This window comes from Oncorhynchus mykiss, chromosome 14, assembly GCF_013265735.2.
Source record: "Oncorhynchus mykiss isolate Arlee chromosome 14, USDA_OmykA_1.1, whole genome shotgun sequence".
Classification (NCBI taxonomy): domain Eukaryota; kingdom Metazoa; phylum Chordata; class Actinopteri; order Salmoniformes; family Salmonidae; genus Oncorhynchus; species Oncorhynchus mykiss.
In genome coordinates, this window is record NC_048578.1 from 30,725,081 (window position 1) to 30,738,271 (window position 13,191).

The following is a 13,191-nucleotide window of genomic DNA, read 5'->3' on the forward strand; positions in this document are numbered from 1 at the left end:
CATTAATGTGTGTGAGGAAGTGTGTGTGCTTGGTGAGGCTGTTAGGTTGTCATCAGTCTCCTGGGTGACCAGAGGAGAAAGACACATGCTCCTTGAAAAGAGAGAGGGAGGCTGAGAGAGAGAGAACGAGAAAGAGAGACTATAGCTCTCTCCAGGCATCTTGCATTAGTGTGTGTGTGTGGTTGTGTGTATTGCATGTGTTTCAGGTCAGGTGCATAGTGAGCAGTGTCAAGCCATCATTAGAGCCCCTGTCACCCAGCCTTAGCTGATCTCTCTATAAAGCTCTGTTTTGAATACCCCAGCCACATCCTGCACTGCTACTGACTAGCGCTGAGAGGGCGCTGACAGAGTGTGTGTGTGTGTGTGTGTGTGTCAGGGGTGTTAACAGAGTTAAACTGTCCTGACAAAGACGTTACCCAGCAGCCATAGCACTGCTTCGGTTCACCTCTCACCTGTTACCTCTCAGAGTTACTCGAAAACACTATAGTTTCACTTTGCAGTTTACAAGCTGTCATCCAGCTGCTCTCTGGGCACCACCTCTGACTCTCACACTGGTACAGAGTTTATTTATTTATTTATATAGTGCACTACTTTTGACCAGGACTGGCACCCTATTCCTTATATAGTGCACTCATTTTTGACCAGCACTGGCACCCTATTCCTTATATAGTGCACTACTTTTGACCAGGACTGGCACCCTATTCCCTATATAGTGCCCTACTTTTGACCATGGCCCAGTGCACTATGAAGGGAATAGGTTTACATTTGGGACATAACCTCAGTTTACATGACTACACTATGGGAAAGGTCTTGTTTTCAGTAACAGTCCATTAGGTGTTTTGCCCTAGTTTAATTCAGTGTTTTCAGTAGTAGTCCATTAGGTGTTTGGCCCTAGTTTAATTCAGTGTTTTCAGTAGCAGTCCATTAGGTGTTTGGCACTAGTTCATTTCAGTGTTTTCAGTAGCAGTCCATTAGGTGTTTGGCACTAGTTCATTTCAGTGTTTTCAGTAGCAGTCCATTAGGTGTTTGGCACTAGTTCATTTCAGTGTTTTCAGTAGCAGTCCATTAGGTGTTTGGCACTAGTTCATTTCAGTGTTTTCAGTAGCAGTCCATTAGGTGTTTGGCACTAGTTCATTTCAGTGTTTTCAGTAGCAGTCCATTAGGTGTTTGGCACTAGTTCATTTCAGTGTTTTCAGTAGCAGTCCATTAGGTGTTTGGCACTAGTTCATTTCAGTGTTTTCAGTAGCAGTCCATTAGGTGTTTGGCACTAGTTCATTTCAGTGTTTTCAGTAGCAGTCCATTAGGTGTTTGGCACTAGTTCATTTCAGTGTTTTCAGTAGCAGTCCATTAGGTGTTTGGCACTAGTTCATTTCAGTGTTTTCAGTAGCAGTCCATTAGGTGTTTGGCACTAGTTCATTTCAGTGTTTTCAGTAGCAGTCCATTAGGTGTTTGGCACTAGTTCATTTCAGTGTTTTCAGTAGCAGTCCATTAGGTGTTTGGCACTAGTTCATTTCAGTGTTTTCAGTAGCAGTCCATTAGGTGTTTGGCACTAGTTCATTTCAGTGTTTTCAGTAGCAGTCCATTAGGTGTTTGGCACTAGTTCATTTCAGCGTTTTCAGTAGCAGTCCATTAGGTGTTTGGCACTAGTTCATTTCAACGTTTTCAGTAGCAGTCTGCCAAGGCAATGGAATTATAAAACTGTTACTCCATAACCTAACAAGTCCTGCTCATGTTGATGCATATCAGGCTGAGGAGAATACGGGTGGATATAGAATGGTTAATTTAAGGGTCCTTACATTTGTATGATGGCATATTGGATGTAATTAGAATAGTAGAATATAGCTTGTCTCTGGTTAGCAGTGTAGTAAAGGATAAACAACACAGGCTGGCTGCCACACAGAGTGGAATTACCTTATTATAATGTTTATATGTGAGACAAAATGTCCGGAGCTGGACCGATGTTTTAAAGATGGAATCCGCAGTAGGGAAAACAACGCCCCACAGCCGTTATTGTTTTTGTTTTGTTGATGAAGCAGAGGTGAGGAGTGGTCTGCAACAAAAACATGATAGTACATTTTCTGATGTTCTGTTGCACGCGCAACGATGTCTGAGGGGGAAAAACAAACAGCTACGTTGTTGTAATATCGTAAATGGACATGGCAGTTTCACAATTAAGGATTCCAGCTTTAAGGGCTGTTTTAAATGCACTGAAAAACACTGATGTGTGTCCCAAATGGCATCCTATTCCCGATTTAGTGCACAACTTTTGACCCAAGACCTACAGGAATAGGATCCCATTTGGGACGCGTCCTAACAAATTTCCAATCAGTAGTTCTCTACTGCTCTCTACTGCTCAGGTGTCGTAACATTAACACAATTCGGGAAATTCTGAAAAATCTGTGCTGACACACAACTAAATGCCGAAGCCAAACATGGTCATTTTTCCAGGGTGATTCAACTCTACTAGAACAGATTCATTAACGTTAGAGCCGTAAAGTCACTTTGTTTAGGCTTGGCACTGCATGGGTAAAATATGAATGATTTAGCATATTAGTTAGCTTATTAGTATGCCTCTGACATATTAACCAACCCCAGGGGACCATATCTGCTCTTTTTGAATATATGCTAATTTATTTTTATTTTGGTTTGGATCGTTTTCAATGACTTTTGGGAACAGTGTTTGGATAATTAATAATATAATGAGTGTGTGCATGCTGATTCAGAGTTGTGGGCCCTCTTCATAAAAAGACGATGATAAGGTAGATTAGCATACAAATTAGGAACATTTCGAGCTGGTTTTTAATCAACTATTTTTTTTTCTCTTCCTCAACCTTGACCAGTTTAAAATAGCTTCTGTCTATTCCCTTGGAGAATGTAAACATTGTTCCAGCTTTTAATTGATATGACTCGATTGATATTGTCCTTCGTTCCTATCCTTCCTGTTTGGCCCTGTCCGGGGGTGTCCTCGGAGTGGGCCACAGTGTCTCCTGACCCTTCCTGTCTCAGCCTCCAGTATTTATGCTGCAGTAGTTTATGTGTCGGGGGGCTAGGGTCAGTTTGTTATATCTGGAGTACTTCTCCTGTCCTATTCGGTGTCCTGTGTGAATCTAAGTGTGCGTTCTCTAATTCTCTCCTTCTCTCTTTCTCTCTCTCGGAGGACCTGAGCCCTAGGACCATGCCCCAGGACTACCTGACATGATGACTCCTTGCTGTCCCCAGTCCACCTGGCTGTGCTGCTGCTCCAGTTTCAACTGTTCTGCCTTATTATTATTCGACCATGCTGATCATTTATGAACATTTGAACATCTTGGCCATGTTCTGTTATAATCTCCACCCGGCACAGCCAGAAGAGGACTGGCCATCCCACATATGCTCTCTCTAATTCTCTCTTTCTTTCTCTCTCTCGGAGGACCTGAGCCCTAGGACCATGCCCCAGGAATACCTGACATGATGACTCCTTGCTGTCCCCAGTCCACCTGACTGTGCTGCTGCTCCAGTTTCAACTATTCTGCCTTATTATTATTCGACCATGCTGGTCATTTATGAACATTTGAACATCTTGACCATGTTTTGTTATAATCTCCACCCGGCACAGCCAGAAGAGGACTGGCCACCCCACATAGCCTGGTTCCTCTCTAGGTTTCTTCCTAGGTTTTGGCCTTTCTAGGGAGTTTTTCCTAGCCACCGTGCTTCTTCACCTGCATTGCTTGCTGTTTGGGGTTTTAGGCTGGGTTTCTGTACAGCACTTTGAGATATCAGCTGATGTACGAAGGGCTATATAAAATAAATTTGATTTGATTTGATTTGAAAACCGGTTCCTTTGTTACTTTTAAATTTGTCCTGGGTACTTTAACCTCTGTCCTCTGTCTCCACTCTACCTCTGTCTCCTCTTTGTTTTCACTGCCATCCCTCCTTACTGACTCCTGTCTTCATTCTGTCTTTGCTAACCACACCTGTAGCTCCAAGCCAGATAAAGTATCACTTAATTTCTCTTATAATAAAGTAGAGAGAGAAAGAGAGTCAGACAAAGAGAGAGAGAGAGAGAGAGAGAGAGAGAGGGGGCAAGAGAGCGAGTGAGGGAGAGAGGGAGAGAATGAGAGAGGGAGAGAGGAGAAAGAGAGAGGGAGAGGGAGAGAGAGAACAGCAACCTTGGGCAAATCCTCTGCATTATCATTAACAGTAGTGAAAACAATTTCAAATTGGCTTTCGATCAAATTACCGTACGACAGACCACAAATTCACCCTGCACACCCTAATTGACAAACCAAAAAAACAAACCAAACGCAAAGTCTTCTTGTCTTTCTCGTCCGTTGCTGTTTTCAAAAAAGCGTTTGACTCAAATTGGCATGAGGGTCTGTTATACAAATTGATGGAAAGTGGGGCTGGGGAAAAACATACAACATTCTAAAATCCATGTACACAAAAAACAAGTGTGAGGTTAAAACTAATTTCTTTCCACAAGGTCGTGGGGTGAGACAGGGATGCAGCTTAAGCCACACCCTCTTCAACATATATATCATTTTACAGAAATACTCATTATAAATGTTAATGAAAATACAATTGTTAGACATGGAAATATAGATATACCTCTCCTTAATTAATGCAACCGCTGTGTCAGATTTCAAAAAAACTTTACGGAAGAAGCAAACGATGCAATAATCTGAGAACGGCGCTCAGAAAAAAAATATAAAAAACTATCCGCCAAAGATTATCCATCATGTTGGAGTCAACAGAAATCAGAAATAACATTATAAATATTCCCTTACCTTTGATGATCTTCATCAGAATGCACTCCCAGGAATCCTAGTTCCACAATAAATATTTGATTTGTTCGATAATGTCCATTTATTTATGTCCAAGTAGCTACTTTTGTTATGTTATGTCCAAACGCTCGTGCAGGTCCAGCCGAACGTCGGACGAAAACTTCAAAATGTTATATTACAGGTCGTAGAAACATTTCAAACTAAGTATAGAATCAATCTTTAGGATGTTTTTTCATAAATCTTCAATAACGTTCTGCAGAAACGCCATGGAACGCAGATCTCTATCATGTGAAATGCACCTGACCAGGACCTGGCTCTCTGCCAGACCACTGACTCAAAGAGCTCTCATCTGGCCCCACATCACAGTAGAAGCCTTATTCAGGTTTCTAAAGACGATAGACATCTAGTGGAAGCATTAGAAAGTGCAACATAACCAATATCCCACTGTGTATTCAATAGGGTCTGGGTTGAAAATCGACCAACCTCAGATTTCCCACTTCTTGTTTGGATTTCTTCTCAGGTTCTCAGGAGCAGGCCGTTTACTCTGGGCACCTCTGGGCACCTTTCATCCAAGCTACTCAATACTGCCCCTGCATAATACATTTGATGAAGTTTTTATAAAATAAGACAAAAAGTGTTAAGTAAAAAATAGATGAGTAGAAAACTGAAAATAAAGTTACAAATAACTAAACAGCAGCAGTAAAATAACAATACGGAGGCTATGTATACAGGGGGTACCAGTACAGAGTCAATGTGCGGATACCGGTTAGTCGAGGTAATTGAGGTTATATGTACATGTACTGTAGGTATAGTTAAAGTGACTATACATAGATAACAAACAGAGAGTAGCAGCAGCGTAAGAGAGGGGTCTGGGTAGTCATTTGATTTGCTGTTCAGTAGTTTTATGGCTTGGGGGTAGAAGCTGTTAAGAAGCCTTTTGGACCTAGACTTGATGCTCCAGTACCACTTGCAGTGCGGTAGCAGAAAGAACAGTCTATGACTAGGGTGGCTAGAGTCTTTGACAATTTATATTGCCTTCCTCTGACACCGCCTGGTATAGAGGTCCTGGATGGCAGGAAGCTTGGCCCCGGTGATGTACTGGGCCGAAGGGACTAACCTCTGTAACGCCTTGTGGCCGGAGGCCGAGCAGTTGCCATACCAGGCAGTGATGCAACCAGTCAGGATGCTCTCGATGGTGCAGCTGTAAAACCTTTTGAGGATCATAGGACCCATGCCAAATCATTTCAGTCTCTTGACGGGGAACAGGCTTTGTCATGCCCTTTTCACGACTGTCTTAGTGTGTTTGGTCCATGATAGTTTGTTGGTGATGTGAACACTAAGTAACTTGAAGCTCTCAACCTGCTCCACTGCAGCTCCGTCGATGATAATGGGGGCGTGCTCGGTCCTTTTCCTGTAGTCCACAATCAGCTCCTTTGTCTTGATCATGTTGAGGGAGAGGTTGTTGTCCTGGCACCACACTGGTCTTGTCTCTAACCTCCTCTCTATATAGCGGTCTCATCGTAGTTGGTAATCTGGCCTACCACTGTTGTGTCTTCTGCAAACCTGATGATGGTGTTGGAGTCGGGCCTGGCCATTGTTAGGGAAGATTCAGAATTTGTTGGTAACATATGTAAGATGTTTTTATATTCATCAAATGGGTGTAAGTTACTTCTCATCAGAATGGTATTTTTGTATAATGCTGTGGCGAGGTTGCAGTTATCTGTTCTATGTCAAAACTAAGTTGCATGGGCCACAGAGAGGGGAGAGGTCAAAGTGTCATCATGTGTAAACATATCTTTTACTCCCTACCTTTTTCCAGTGGGGAAAGGAGGGTGACAGTGTCTGGAATCATTCTCATGCTCCCTTTTATCTTAACCTATAGCCTCACTCTCCTCTCCGTGAGTTTGTATTTAGAGTGGGTTGTATCTAAATGACAATTTGATATATGCCTGTTGATATGGAGGATTGGTTTATGGTTCTGGGGTTTGGGAAAGGAGACAAAGCTGAACGATGAATTATGTCTATGCTGTCTGACTATGTGTGATCTTTGCTATAAAGGATCCCATTTTGCCATTGTGTGGGGACTCTCAACTTTTCATTAGAGATACGGAACTGTTGAAAGTCAAAATGCTATAGAGCTTATATAATTAAAGATGGACTTTTATAACTAACTCTGACTTGTGTGTGTGGTTTGCTCCCATGATTTGGTAAATAGAGGACATTTCCATGACACCATACAGTCATGAGTGAACAAGGAGTACAGGGGGGGACTGAGCACTCACCCCTGAGGGATCAGCATAGTGGATGTGTTATTACCTACCCTTACGACCTGGGGGCGGCCGTCAGGAAGTCCAGGATCCATTTGCAGAGGGAGGTGTTTAGTCCCAGGGTCCTTAGCTTAGTGATGAGCTTTGAGGGCACCATGGTGTTGAACGCTGTGTTGTGGGTTGTGCCGTGGGGGAGATCTTTGTGGGCTATACTCTGCCTTGTCTCTGGATGGTAAGTTGGTGGTCGAAGATATCCCTCTAGTGGTATGGGGGCTGTGCTTTGGCAAAGTGGGTGGGGTTTTATCCTGCCTGTTTGGCCCTGTCCGTGGGAATCATTGGACGGAGCCACAGTGTCTCCCAACCCCTTCTGTCTCAGCCTCCAGTATTTATGCTGCATTAGTTTATGTGTCGGGGGGCTAGGGTCAGTCTGTTATATCTGGAGTATTTTTCCTGTCTTATCCGGTGTCCTGTGTGAATTTAAGTACTCTCTCTCTCTCTCTCTCTCTGTCTCTGTCTCTGTCTCTGTCTCTGTCTCTGTCTCTCTCTCTCTCTCTCTCTCTCTCTGTCTGTGTGGACCTGAACCCTAGGACCAAGCCTGGTGACTCCTTGCTGTCCCCAGTCTCAACTATTCTGCCTGCGGCTATGGAACCCTGACGAGTTCACCGGACGTGCTACCTGTCCCAGACTGGCTGTTTTCAACACTCTAGAGACAGCAGGAGCGATAGAGACACTCTGAATGATCGGCTATGAAAAGACAACTGACATTCACTCCTGAGGTGCTGACCTGTTGCACCCTCGACAACCACTGTGATTATTATTATTTGACTCTGCTGGTCATCTATGAACATCTTGGCCATGTTCTGTTATAATCTCTACCCGGCACAGCCAGAAGAGGACTGGCAACCCCTCATAGCCTGGTTCCTCTCTAGGTTTCTTCCTAGGTTTTGGCCTTTCTAGGGAGTTTTTCCTAGCCACTATGCTTCTACACCTGCATTGCTTGCTGTTTGGGGTTTTAGACTGTGTTTCTGTACAGCACTTTGAGATATCAGCTGATGTAAGAAGGGCTTTATAAAACATTTTTGATTGATACAACCACCTAAAAGGAAGCGATTCCCAAACCTTCCATAACAAAGCCATCACCTACAGAGAGATGAACCTGGAGAAGAGTCCCCTAAGCAAGCTGGTCCTGGGGCTCTGTTCACAATCACAAACAGACCCCACAGAGCCCCAGGACAGCAACACAATTAGACCCAAACAAATCATGAGAAAACTAAAAGATTATTACTTGACACATTGGAAAGAATTAACAAAAAAACAGAGCTAACTAGAATGCTATTTGGCCCTAAACAGAGAGTACACAGTGGCAGAATACCTGATCACTGGGACTGACCCAAACTTAAGGAAAGCTTTGACTATGTACAGACTCAGTGAGCATAGCCTTGCTATTGAGAAAGGCTGTCGTAGGCAGAACTGTCTCTCAAGAGAAGACATGCTATGTGCGCACTTCCCACAAAATGAGGTGGAAACTGATCTGCACTTCCTAACCTGCAAGATTACACAGATCCACAAAATTCAGAAAGAAACCCAATTTTGATAAACTCCCATATCTACTGGGTGAAATTCCACAGTGTGCCATCACAGCAGCGGGATTTGTGACCTGTTACCGCAAGAAAAGGGCAACCAGTGAAGAACAAACACCATTGTAAATACAACCCATATTTATGTTTATTTATTTTACCTTTTGCACATCATTACAACAGTATATAGACATAATATGACATTTGAAATGTCTTTATTCTTTTGGAACTTCTGTGAGTGTAATGTTTACTGTAAATTTGTGTTGGTTATTTCACTTTTGTTTATTGTCTACGTCACGTGCTTTGGCAATGTTAACATATGTTTCCCATGCCAATAAAGCCCTTGAATTTAATTGAATTGAGAAAGGGAGACAGAGAGAGAGAGAGGGGAGGGGGAGGGGGGAGGAGCTGTAGGCCTAATGGCTTTGCTCTGATAATTAGCTCCAATTACAGCTAATGGAGCTACAGGGGTAGTGCGCGTGCATGTGCATGTTTGCGTGCATATATGTGTCCACATGCACATACGTGTGTGCATGTGTTCCTACAGTACTTTGTCAATACCATGCTCCGAAACAATTTAGTAATCTGGATGAAAGTGCTTCTACAATAAGGCTGCATTTACACTGACAGACCAATTCTGATATTGTTCCCAATTATTGGCAAAAGAGATGATCTGATTGGCCAAAAGAACCTACTAATGGGAAAAGATCAGAATTCGGCTGCCTGTGTAAACACAATTTTGGTTGAGAAGGTGGGAATACATCCCAGTTTCTATAGGCCTATGTTACTAGCCCGTATTGTTTAATGAATTCCTTGTGCCTCTGTAAAAAATAAAGTTTCAGATGATGAAACAGTGTCATAGCAGCTTGAATTCTTGATAATAAAAAGCCATGTGTGTGTTCCTAATGGCACTTGATTCACCTTAGAGCTCTGTGTAAGGAAGAGGGTGCCTTTTGGGAAACAGCCTATGTTTCACTGTTCTACTGCCTCCCTGGTGGGGTTCTCTTAGTACAGAATCATTGTCCTAACTCACGGTATAATTGGATGCTATTACTCGAACGACAACACTAACTAATAACCTGGATCACTTCTGCTGCATTTTAAACACACAGACACACAACCCCCCCCCCTCTTTTTCACACACACACACACACACACACACACACACACACACACACACACACACACACACACACACACACACACACACACACACACACACACACACACACACACACACATTTCTACTGCCTGCCTGTAATTATCTTAACAGATGTGGAAACGCTAATGTGCCTTTCCAATCTTTCATTTTTCACATGTGGATTGATACGAAAATGAATGTGATGCATTTATGAGTAAAAATACATATAACATGTAGCCAATATTTATTTTTGTGGGTATTTGCTGTGTCTCACTCATTCACACAAACAAACACACACTCACACACACAAACACACAAAGACACATACGTTGAGCATTAATCTCCTTCTCTGATTCCTTCTGTCTCTCTTTCCTTCGCTCCCTCCATCCATCTGTCCTTCTCCAGTCATCAATGAATTTTCCACTGAAGCATTTCACAGGACTTCAACAGTGTTGTCTTTGCTGCTATTTATCCATCCCTCTATCCTACTCTCTATGTATCTGTCCCTCTATCCTACTCTCTATGTATCTGTCCCTCTATCCTGTTATCTATGTATCTGTCCCTCTATCCTACTCTCTATGTATCTGTCCCTCTATCCTACTCTCTATGTAAATGTCCCTCTATCCTACTCTCTATGTATCTGTCCCTCTATCCTACTCTCTATGTATATATCCCTCTATCCTCCAATTCTCTATGTATCTGTCCCTCTATCCTATTATCTATGTATCTATCCCTCTATCCTATCCTCCTATCCTCTAATTATCTATCCCTCTATCCTATCCTCTCTGTATATATCCCTCTATCCTATCCTCCTATCCTCTATCAAATCAAATCACATTTTATTTGTCACATACACATGGTTAGCAGATGTTAATGCGAGTGTAGCGAAATGCTTGTGCTTCTAGTTCCGACAATGCAGTAATAACCAACGATTAATCTAACCTAACAATTCCAAAACTACTACCTTATACACACACGTGTAAAGGGATAAGAATACGTACAAAAATATATATGAATGAGTGATGGTACAGAACGGCATAGGCAAGATGCAGTAGATGGTATCGAGTACAGTATTTACATATGAGATGAATAATGTAGGGTATATAAACATAAAAGTGTCATAGTTTAAAGTGGCTAGTGATAAATGTATTACAAAGATGGCAAGATGCAGTAGATGGTATAGAGTACAGTATATACATATACATATTAGATTAGTCATGTAGGGTATGTAAACATTATATTAAGTGGCATTGTTTAAAGTGGCTAGTGATACATTTTTTACATCAATTTCTATCAATTTCCATTATTAAAGTGGCTGGAGTTGAGTCAGTGTGTTGGCAGCAGCCACTCAATGTTAGTGGTGGCTGTTTAACAGTCTGATGGCCTTGAGATAGAAGCTGTTTTTCAGTCTCTCGGTCCCTGCTTTGATGCACCTGTACTGACCTCGCGTTCTGGATGATAGCGGGGTGAACAGGCAGTGGCTCGGGTGGTTGTTGTCCTTGATGATCTTTATGGCCTTCCTGTGACATCGGGTGGTGTAGGTGTCCTGGAGGGCAGGTAGTTTGCCCCCGGTGTTGCATTGTGCAGACCTCACTACCCTCTGGAGAGCCTTACGGTTGTGGGTGGAGCAGTTGCCGTACCGGGCGGTGATACAGCCCGACAGGATGCTCTTGATTGTGCATCTGTAGAAGTTTGTGAGTGCTTTTGGTGACAAGCCAAATTTCTTCAGCCTCCTGAGGTAGAAGAGGCGCTGCTGCGCCTTCTTCACAACGCTGTCTGTGTGGGTGGACCAATTCAGTTTGTCCGTGATGTGTACGCCGAGGAACTTAAAACTTACTACCCTCTCCACTACCGTCCCGTCGATGTGGATAGGGGGGTGCTCCCTCTGCTGTTTCCTGAAGTCCACAAACATCTCCTTTGTTTTGTTGACGTTGAGTCTGAGGTTATTTTCCTGACACCACACTCCGAGGGCCCTCATCTCCTCCCTGTAGGCCGTCTCGTCGTTGTTGGTAATCAAGCCTGATGATTGAGTTGGAGGCGTACATGGCCACGCAGTCGTGGGTGAACAGGGAGTACAGGAGAGGGCTCAGAACGCACCCTTGTGGGGCCCCAGTGTTGAGGATCAGCGGAATGGAGATGTTGTTACCTACCCTCACCACCTGGGGGCGGCCAGTCAGGAAGTCCAGTACCCAGTTGCACAGGGCGGGGTCGAGACCCAGGATCTTGAGCTTGATGACGAGTTTGGAGGGAACTATGGTGTTAAATGCTGAGCTGTAGTCGATGAACAGCATTCTCACATAGGTATTCCTCTTGTCCAGATGGGTAAGAGCAGTGTGCAGTGTGGTTGCAATTGCGTCGTCTGTGGAACTATTGGGGCGGTAAGCAAATTGGAGTGGTTCTAGGGTGTCAGGTAGGGTGGAGGTGATATTGTCCTTGACCAGTCTCTCAAAGAACTTCATGATGACGGAAGTGAGTGCTACGGGGCGGTAGTCGTTTAGCTCCGTTACCTTAGCTTTCTTGGGAACAGGGACAATGGTGGCCCTCTTGAAGCATGTGGGAACAGCAGACTGGGAAAAATAATTGAATGAATATGTCCGTAAACACACCAGCCAGCTGGTCTGCTCATGCTCTGAGGATTCAGCTGGGGATGCCGTCTGGGGCAGCAGCCTTGCGAGGGTTAACACGTTTAAATGTTTTACTCACGTCGGTTGCAGTGAAGGAGAGTCCGCAGGTTTTGGTAGCGGCCGTGTCAGTGGCACTGTATTGTCCTCAAAGCGAGCAAAGAAGTTATTTAGTCTGCCTGGGAGCAAGACATCCTGGTCCGCGACTGAGCTGGTTTTCTTTTTGTAATCCGTGATTGACTGTAGACCCTGCCACATACCTCTTGTGTCTGAGCCGTTGAATTATGTCTCTACTTTGTCTCTATACTGACGCTTAGCTTGTTTGATTGCCTTGCGGAGGGAATAGCTACACTGTTTGTATTCGGTCATGTTACCAGACACCTTCCCCTGATTAAAAGCAGTGGTTCGCGCTTTCAGCTTCAAGCGAATGCTGCCATCAATCCACGGATTCTGGTTTGGGAATGTTTTAATCGTTGCTGTGGGTATGCCTCAGGATACGTGGTTTCCATTTTACATAGAGGGGAATATAGGGGGAATATATACGGCTGTGATTATAATCAAAGAGAATTCCCTTGGTAGATAATGCGGTCAACATTTCATTGTGAGGAATTCTAAGTCAGGTGAACAGATGGACTTGAGTTCCTGTATGTTGTTATGATCACACCAAGTCTTGTTAATCAGAAGGCATACACCCCTGCCCCTCTTCTTACCAGAAAGATGCTTGTTTCTGTCCAACCTCACTGAGCTCGAGCTGTTTTGCAAGGAGGAATGGGAAAAAATGTCAGTCTCTCGATGTGCAAAACTGATAGAGACATACCCCAA